This window comes from Oryctolagus cuniculus, chromosome 12 (assembly GCF_964237555.1).
Source record: "Oryctolagus cuniculus chromosome 12, mOryCun1.1, whole genome shotgun sequence".
NCBI lineage: Eukaryota > Metazoa > Chordata > Mammalia > Lagomorpha > Leporidae > Oryctolagus > Oryctolagus cuniculus.
Genome location: NC_091443.1, coordinates 114,721,942 through 114,731,822, shown reverse-complemented (window position 1 = coordinate 114,731,822; position 9,881 = coordinate 114,721,942). Strand labels below are relative to the sequence as shown.

Genomic DNA, 9,881 nt, shown 5'->3' with positions numbered 1-9,881 from the left:
GATGGTTAGTTTAAGGCTGGTGTTAGATATAGCATTGAAGTTAGCATCAGGTCTATGGTCAAGTTCACACTGAATGCTAGTTTGTTTTAGGGTTAGGCCTAAGCAGAAAGATAGGATTAGTGTTGGGGTGAGATTTAAAATTAGTTTAAGATTAAGGTTAGATTTAGTTCTATGGTAAATTTTAGAGTTAGAGCCAGAGTTAGGACTATGGTTAGAGCTAGTGTGATAGTTAAAGTTAGGACTATGGATAGGTTTTAGGCCAGGGTTAGTGTTAGGGTTAAGGCAGAGTTAGGTTTAAATTTTGGTATTACTGTTAGGGTTAGAGTTGGGGCTCAGATTAGGATTAAGGTTAATGCTTGTGTTATTAAGGCTAAAGTTAGGGAAAGGATTAGTGCTAGTGTTAGAGTTTAGATTGGGGTAAAGCACCATGTTGGGATACAATTAGGATTTTGGCTAAGTATAGAGTTAAGGTAAGGTTATGGTTAAGATGAGGGCCAAATTTAGGGTTAATGCTTTGTCTAGTGATAGACCTAGTATTAGGCTTCAGAATGGGTTTAGATGTAGGATTAGGTTTAGGGTTAGGGCAAGGACTAAGGCTAGGGCTAGGGCCAGGGTAAGGATTAGGGCTTGGACTAATGTTATAATTTGGTTTATTTTTATAAAATAAAAAGCAATAAAGACATAGTAATCTGAATAGCAATCATATTAAAAACAACTTCCTCCTAATACATCTCATGCTGATTCTGAAACTGAGGTGAAACACTGGAATTTAGGTGGACCTACAGAACATGGACAAAGGGACAGACCATATCATCCCAAACTGGCTACTGCCTAAAAATAGGTGTTCAATTCCAAGTTTTTAAAGGACATTTTAAAACTAACCAATGGCAGAGATATCTAGGTTAACATATCCCAACTATAACTAAACTAAAGAGAGAATTACTTGGTTACTTCCCAAGAATCTTTAGTTGATCTTTCTTAGTATTTGCTCTTCATTATGGTAGTTCAGTTATTTCCTTATGAACTATAACATTTGTTGAACCAGATAAACTAGAAAAGATAATATAAGGGCAGTTAAGAAAGGTTTGCAGAAAATGGAGCTAAAAATTGTGTATTTTGTGAAATTTTTTTAATCTATGTAGTTTTCTCAAAATAAACATTTCCATGAACTTTTTGAAGCATCCTCATCCATCTTAAGATACTCTTCCAGAAAGATATATAAACTCCACTGACTCATGTTACACATCCACATGAGTGGAGATGCAATCTGTAGGTTGTATCATCTTGATGTTTCTGTATGCCTTATACCACACAAAGAAGAGCCCTGTCTGTCTCTGACAAGATAATATTAATCTAATTCTCCAAGCGGGTACCCAGAATATCACAAAGGTCAGAAAGAAAGCCTCATTCAGTGTTACTGTGTTCACAGAGGATGGCATTTATTCCTTGGGAAGTAGCATCCAGACCATCATGATGGGACATCCCACCCCTGAGGTACAGGTCTGCTTCCACACCCTGCAGGACGCTGCTCCCAGAACCAGCACACAGGGCCACAGCTTTGACTCATGACGCTAAGGTCCCTCCTACCCCAAGAGCTAATTGAATATGAGTTAGTTTGAGGTGTCTTTTGATTCACTCAATCATGGTTGCCAAGGCAACAGATTCATCCAGGGTGCATGATCGACCCATTCCAGTATGTAGAGCAAAGGCTTCTCTGCAGTGACAGAATTTCAGATCTCTGGTAAAGTTATCTGTTTTGAGAGAGCTGAGCCACCACCTGCATCAAAGGCTTCTCAGTACAATTCAGGCGGATCCTTATTTGTCTCCTCACCAATCCTAGCAGAAAAAGAAGTGACAGGAACACCTTCAACTTCTCTCACTGCAGACACAACTTTGTCCATATCTTGGGTATGGTTAATGTTGAATTGTACTCAGTGGTTCCCTCTATAGGAAAGCCATGAGCTTTGGAAGGATATATATGCCTGGATGTGCAGGCTCCAAGTCCTTTGGAAAACCACTTTTTCAATCCCTGGGGTGCAGCATCATAGGCTGTGTGAAGAGAGTAGATGCCAACTCTGTTCTCCAAAGCCCGGAACACCAGGCGCCCCTTTCAGGATGTCCAGGTAATACACTTTATGTGTAGGAAAATAGGTGGAAGGTAGGAAAAGATGAGATCTGCCTTCTTATGCAGAGCCTCCCCCATCACCTGCTCAGTCAAGTCATTGGTCAGGAAGAGTGTATTTATAGTTTGTGGTGGGCTTGTTCCACCAGCAATCCAACATTGTCCCAACTCTCAGCAGAAGACAGTGATGCAAAGTCCTTCAAGGAGGAAACGAGAGTCTTCAGATCCATGAAGGAACGGGAAGAATTGAAGTTCAGAGAAAGGACAAACCAGACTGTCATGGGGACCAGGCGTAAGCAAGATGACAACATACAGCAATTTTTGGGCAAAACTCAATTTGAGTCCAGGTACATCTCCATAGCCTTTAATCTGTCTTTTTACATTGGATTTTGTTTTCTAAACATCGCTTTTCAAGTTGTTGTATATTTGGATTGCAGAACAATTTGTAAGATGAATTTTTTTTTTTTTTTTTTTTTTTTTTTTTTTGACAGGCAGAGTGGACAGTGAGAGAGAGAGACAGAGAGAGAAAGGTCTTCCTTTGCCGCTGGTTCACCCTCCAATGGCCGCCGCTGCAGCCGGCGCACCGCGCTGATCCTGGCAGGAGCCAGGAGCCAGGTGCTTTTCCTGGTCTCCCATGGGGTGCAGGGCCCAAGCACCTGGGCCATCCTCCACTGCACTCCCTGGCCATAGCAGAGAGCTGGCCTGGAAGAGGGGCAACCGGGACAGAATCCGGCGCCCCAACCGGGACTAGAACCCGGTGTGCCGGCGCCGCAAGGTGGAGGATTAGCCTATTGAGCCACGGCGCCGGCTGTAAGATGAATTTTTTTAACGTGCATTGCTAAAATGTTCTAAGTGAAGCTAATTGTCAACTTTATTAAGGAGGATTGCTTTCTGTCCACCTAGTGTAAAAATAAAATCAAGCAATGAAAAATGAGATTACAAATTTAAAGACAAAGAAAGATCTGAAATTAGACCTGATAGAAAATGAGGAGTCCAACAAAAATCCCATTATGTTGATTTAAGTCATGGCTGGCTTGTACTAATACCATATACAAATAAAAAGGAATGAAAGCTGCAGGTTTCATTTGAGATTCATCAAGTGTGAGGTATTATTTGAACAGCTACAAAGAAGCATTCAAGATGGAGAAGGAACTATAGTCTAAAGGTCATGGAAGACGTTCAGACTGGAAAGAGAAGTGTCTGATTACAGATGGCAAAATCAGTCAAGCAGAATCAGAGATTGGGATCAATGGGGGAATACCTAGATGGGTAATGTTAAGGAGAATGCAGATGGTTTCAGGAGGAAAATACAAGAAACCATCAGTGGAGTTCTGATAGAAACAGAGAGGAATTACCAGGGGAAAATCATATATAGTACTTTCAAATATGCCAAAGAAAAACATTTAAATGGGCGTTATGCATTTAGTGTAGTGGTTATGATGCCTATTTTTTTTTTTTTTGACAGACAGTTAGACAGTGAGAGAGTCACAGAGAGAAAGGTCTTCCTCCCATTGGTTCACCCCCAAATGGCCACTACTGCCATTGTGCTGCACCAATCTGAAGCCAGGAGCCAGGTGCTTCCTCCTGGTCTCCCATGCAGGTGCAGGGGCCCAAGCACTTGGGCCATCCTCCACTGCCTTCCTGGGCCACAGCAGAGAGCTGGACTGGAAGAAGAGCAACCGGGACAGAACCAGCACACCAACCAGGACTAGAACCCACAGTACTGGCACCGCAGGCTGAGGATTAGCCTAGTGAGCCACAGCACCGGCCTATGATGCCTATTAAGATACCCTAGTTCTACTTTAGAGTGCCTGGATGTGACTTCCAGAATCAATTAATTAGGCTTCTATCATTACCTCTGAGAGACTGGGACTACATTTCTGGCTCTTGTATTCAGTCTTGGCCCAGGTCTGGCTGCTGTGGGTGTTGAGGAATGAATTAATGCAAAAAAGTGTTCTCTCTACCTATATGTCTCATTCTTCCTAGCTCCCTTTCTCTTGAAGATAAAACTATTTTTTAGACATGACAAAAGATTCAATTAATGCAATGATTAGAGAATAGCCTTTGGCTCTGACTATAATTTATGTTACTGGTAAGTGTTTCAGGGTTTCAATTAAGACTAATTTCAGTAGGTTAAAATTCAAATGTATAGTAGAATGATTTGCCTGAAAATATAACATTAAAAAGTGTCTGTGCAACCTACATTAATAGACTGAGAAAAATGCATGGACAATAATTTAAGGCCACACAATAGATTTTGTCCTCCACATACTCCTGGTCTTATCTATATATAAGTACAGGCTCCAAAAGGCTATCAAAGATCATACTGTTTTAGCAATTCCAAAATAAGCTAAATAACCTGTTTATGCTTTTTTTTTAATTTGACAGGTAGAGTTAGACAGTGAGAGAAAGAGAGAGAGGTCTTCCTTCTGTTGTTTCAGCCCCCAAATGGCAGCTACAGATGGCACTGTGCTGATCTGAAGCCAGGAGCCACGTGCTTCCTCCTGGTCTCCCATGCAGGTGCAGGGGCCCAAGCACTTGGGCCATCCTCCACTGCCTTCCTGGGCCACAGCAGAAAGCCGGACTGGAAGAAGAGAAACCAGGACTAGAACCCATATGGGTTCCAGTGCCCATATGGGATACTGGCACCGCAGGTGGAGGATTAACCAACTAAGACATGGTGCTGGCCCCTGTTTATATTTTAACACTAGGTAATTCTTGGCTCTGCAGCATATTGAGTGTTTATTTCCAGCTTTGAACTAAAACACTATGCACAACATCATCTTTATGACTCGTAAAGGTTCTGTTTCAGAATACATCTCATAGGTATTTAGCAAATTTCCTCTTAATTTTTAAATTAATTTTTAAATTGAAATGTAACAAATATATCTTTTTGCTATAGCATCAGAAAGACAAGAGACTATCTAAAGCCATACAACCCTGAACCTCCCACTCCCAATCTCATCTGATCTTGGAAACTAAGTTGGGTCAGGCCTGGTTAGTACATGGGTGGGAGAAAGACAAGATATTAATTTGCTCTCAGCTTACATGGCTCTATTTTCTTATAACCGTGCCAACTTTATCTTGTTCATGTGCATTCTCTAATGATGAATGTTGTGTTTGCCGATCCATTTTAAGTAACAAATTTTCATAAAGGTCCTAAAGCACAATGTAAAATGAGCTGAGAAATGATGAAGTAGCAAGTTACTGAGATATATTAATTTCTCTGGTCTTAGAAACATGTAGACATGTAGAAGTCAATAGAACTATATCTGGAAGAGAAAGTGAAAGAAGGTGGTAGTTGTGGGGAGCAACTCAAACTAGACTAAGTTACTGGAATTAAGACTTATTCTATGCATCTGCTCTCCCACAATATGGCACTGGGAGAGGAGTAAACAGCTTCTACACAGCTGCCTCTCACCAACTTGACAAGCTGCAGGAGCTGCTCCTGATTGGAGGAGAGCAGCGTGCTCCGCATGTGGGTAGCAGAGTTGGGATTGGTGGAAGAGGACTATAAAGGAGGAGAGAGACAACATGCACCAGGAACACCTGAGAAACATCTGAGCAGCCCCCGCGAGAGCCGGCCGGTGGTGTGCCACTCCCCCGTGGAAATGGGGAAAGTGTCAGGGGGAGCCGCCCTTCCACGGAGGTGGAAGGATGGCAGCCCACCCGGGAAGAACCAGCAGCAAACCCGGGAAGGGCTGAGCAGACAAAAGAACAGCGCAGGGTCTAGTGTCGTTCCTCCGCGAAGAGGGGGAGCGACAGTAGTGAGAGAACTGGTCAGGATTGTACCTACATTTCACTGTGCAAAACTAGATTATGATAGAAATGTATACAGAATAACAGATATATAAGCTGGAAGAACAAAAACAATAAACCTCCCTATGCAAGAATAGTGTTTTACCCATGATTACAGGCTGGAAAGAATTCTTGAAAGGGCATACACAATTTATTAATTAGCAAAGATTAAACACAACTTAGTTTCATGAAGACATTCATTTGCTACTGATTTTGTAAAAAATGTAAGTTAGTAAATGTGGTGGAATGAGAAGGCCATGCCAAGGTGGCCACTGGCAAGTGAGTGTCAGTTACTCAGGAATGGCTTTGAAACCCACTTGGCAATGGAGCCTGCTTGGCAACAGGCTGTGATTGGTTGGGGCATAGGTTACCCCTTGACCAGATTGGCTGGTCTTGGCTATATAAGATGTTATTCCAACTGTAATAAACGAGTTTGCGGGCTGCTCGCCTCAAGCCTGCTTTCACCTGACTCCTGGGGTCTATGTGGTGACTCCGCACCTCTTGCCCCCACCATGCTGCTCCTCTCAGAAATGAATCCACTGCAACATTGTTGAGAAATCAACAGCAACAAGTAAAGATAATATAATTTTAAGAATTATTACCCAAATTAATTACAGAATTGCAAAGAAAGATCATGTGTCACTAACAACTGAACAATGGAAAATAATTCAATGATATTAGCTATGTTCCTCTTAATACAGGGATACCCTGGGGATGCCATGTTAGCATTTTTCAATAGAGTATCTCCAGATTTTATGTAGCTAAAACTCCATAAAAAGCATGCATGTTGGAGGATTCAAAGAAGGTGGAATAGGGAAGGGCATATACTAGTGGTAACTAGTTTCAAAAAATGTTGGAAGTACATTATTGGGGAAGAGTTAGAGAAAACTGCGGTGGAAATTCTACAGGAGAGAAACACCATGGATCAGTGTGGAAGATGCAGACATGCAACATGAACACAGACACAACATGATGCCAGCAGCCAAGAGGAGGAGAAAGCACCAGCTTTGGAGAGTGAGGTGAGATCAGACTGCAGCAACCCATACCACTGGTGATATAGACAGAGGGAGATGTTGACATGAGCCTGGCCTGGAGCTCTGAGGGGAAAGTGTACCCACTGACCCAGTAAAAAACTAGGGGGGACATGTTTCTCTCACTACATTCACTAAGCAATGATGCCCAATAACCAGTTGAGAGAAGGTGGGCACCATTTTGGACAGAAACAGAAGATGCAGAAGCTCTAGTGCACGTGCCCAGCACCTGGCTGAGACAAGATGCCATCTACTACCAGTACCAGTGGCAGCAGCTTGAATGCATGCAACTTGCAACTGATGGGGAGAAGGAAGCATTTGGTTGGTGGCTATTGTGCATGTGTGTGATCTAGATTCTAACAGAAGGAAAACTCCATGTTTCCCACTGACTTTGAGTCTGGCTGGCAAATTGACTAGAGTCTGTGTACCCACATATTACTGAGGTCCCCCCAATCTCTCAACATGTCACAGGCTCCAATGCTCAAACTGTCAAGGCTCTTGGAATGTCTCTGCCTCTCTGTGAATGAGACAGTCTAGCAAGGTGGATCAAATCCTCTGCACCCATTGACAATGGGAGCCCTGTGTGCTGAGACTGTGGAAACCCTGTGACTGCATAAGAAGGCACAGGATATAGCTGGTTCTCTGGGCAACCAATGTGAGCTGCTCTACAGGCTCTTATCAAAAGAGAAAATTTTAAAAACCACAGGCAAGTGAAAAATGCTCAATATCACTAGTCACCAGGGAAGTACAAATCACAATCACAATGAGGTTTGACCTCACCCCTGTCACAGTGGCTCTCAAACAGAAATCAACAATCAACACATGCTGGCCAGGATGTGGGGAAAAGGCATCTTAATCCACTATTGGTGGGAAAATAAACTAGCACAGCTGTTGTGGAAGACGTATGGAGACACCTCAGAAACTTGAAAGTAGATATAGTATATGACTCAGCAATCTCAATCCTGGGAATTAATCTAAGTGAAATGAAATAGGCACATGAGGGGCCAGCACTGTGGTGCAGTAGGTTAATGCCCTGGCCTGAAGTGCCGGCATCCCATATGAGCACCAGTTCTAGTCTTGCCTGCTCCTCTTCCAATCCAGCTCTCTGCTATGGCCTGGGATAGCAGTGGAAGATGGCCCAAGTCCTTGGGCCCCTGCACCACATGGGAGACTTGGCAGAAGCACCTGGCTCCTGGCTTCAGATCAGTGCAGCTCTGGCCATTGCGGTCATCTGGGGAGTGAACCAGCGGATGGAAGACCTCTCTCTCTATCTCTACCTCTCTCTGTAACTCTGTATTTCAAATAAATTAATTAAATATTAAAAAAAAGAAATAGGCGTATGAAAGAGCTATCTGTATCCTCATGTTCATTGTAGCTCAATTAACAATAGCTAAGATATGGATTCCACCTAGACTTTTATCAACTGATGACTGGATAAAAACATTGTGTGTATATATATATATATAAAATAAATAACTACTCAGCTATAAAATATAACAAAATCCTTTGTTTTGCAACAAAATGAATCCAATTGAAAACCATTAAATTTAGTGAAATAAGCCAATCCCAAAAAGACAAACACCTTATGTTCTCCTTGATCTGTGGTAACTAATAGAGCAGCAAAAAATGGAATGTATAGGAGTGAAATTGGCATTCTGAGAGTTTATGATTGTTTACAGCCCTTGTCTCTACTGCTGAACAACAGTGCTGTACTCTTTACTTAGTATAGGGTGAATCTTAAGAGCAAAAAGTCCACTGAAAGTAGATCAGTGTAGAAAGTAAGAGAAGTAGGGCTGGAGTCCACTGAAAGTAGATCAGTGTAGAAAGTAAGAGAAGTAGGACTGGCACTGTGGTGTAGTATGGAGAACTGTGCCCAATTTCAGTCCCAGAGGCTCCACTTCCAATCCAGCTCCCTGCTATGTGTCCGGAAAATATCAGATCACTCAGGGGCTTGGGCCCCTGCAACCACATGGGAAACTTGGAAGAAGCTCCTGGCTCCTGGCTTTGGACCAGCCCATCTCCATCCATCGCAGCCATGTGGGGAGTAAACCAGTGGATGAAAGATCTCTCTCTGTCTCTTCCTTCCTTTGTCTTTGTAACTTTGCCTTTCAAAAAAAAAATGAATGGATCTTTAAGGAAAAAATCAGACAGGGAATTAGAGAGAAAGGATGAGAGGGGATGTGTGGGTGGGAGAGAGGATAGGGTGGGAAGTATCACTATGTTCCTAAATCTGTATATATGAAATACATGAAATCTGTTTACCTTAAATTAAAAAAAATAAAAACTGACATTTAATTTCAATAGCTGTAAAATAGAATAACTACAATAAAAAGTTCTACTTGTAGGCCTAATAAATTGGAATAGTAATAAAAATGTAATATAATTTTAAAAAAGGTCTGACTTTAACATGTATCATCCCAGATGATGCATTGAAAACCTAATATCTGGGACTGGTGCTGTGGCACTGTGGGCTGAGCCTCTGCCTGTGGTGCCAGCATCCCATATGGTTACCAGTTCACATCCTGGCTGATCCTCTTGCAATCCAGCTCTCTGCCACTTGTGAAAGCAGTGGAGAATGACCCAAGTGCTTTGACCCCTACATTAATGTGAGAGACCTGGAGGAAACTCCTAGCTCCTAGGTTCAGATTGGGCAAGCTCCAGCCATTGTCACCATTTGAGGAGTGAACCATCAAATGGAAGACCCTTCTCTCTGTCTCTCCCTCTGTCTGTAGCTCTACCTCTCAAATAAACAAAATCTTAAAAAAAAAAGTCCCCAAGACAATAGTTTCAACCCTCAGGAATAGATTGACAGCAATTTTGAAAGGGCCTGGAGGTGATAAGTTTTATCTCTTACACTCTCTCTCACCATGTAATGACTTCTGCCAAGTTAAGTTACAAGAATATGGCCCTCTCCTGATGGGGACTCTTGA

At 42.4% G+C, this 9,881-nt stretch overlaps 1 pseudogene; it reads right to left on the bottom strand.

The window, feature by feature from the left end:
* Positions 1-907: 907 nt before the first annotated feature.
* On the bottom strand, positions 908-2,569 carry LOC138844836 (NIF3-like protein 1; annotated as a pseudogene).
* Between the last annotated feature and the right edge of the window lie 7,312 nt (positions 2,570-9,881).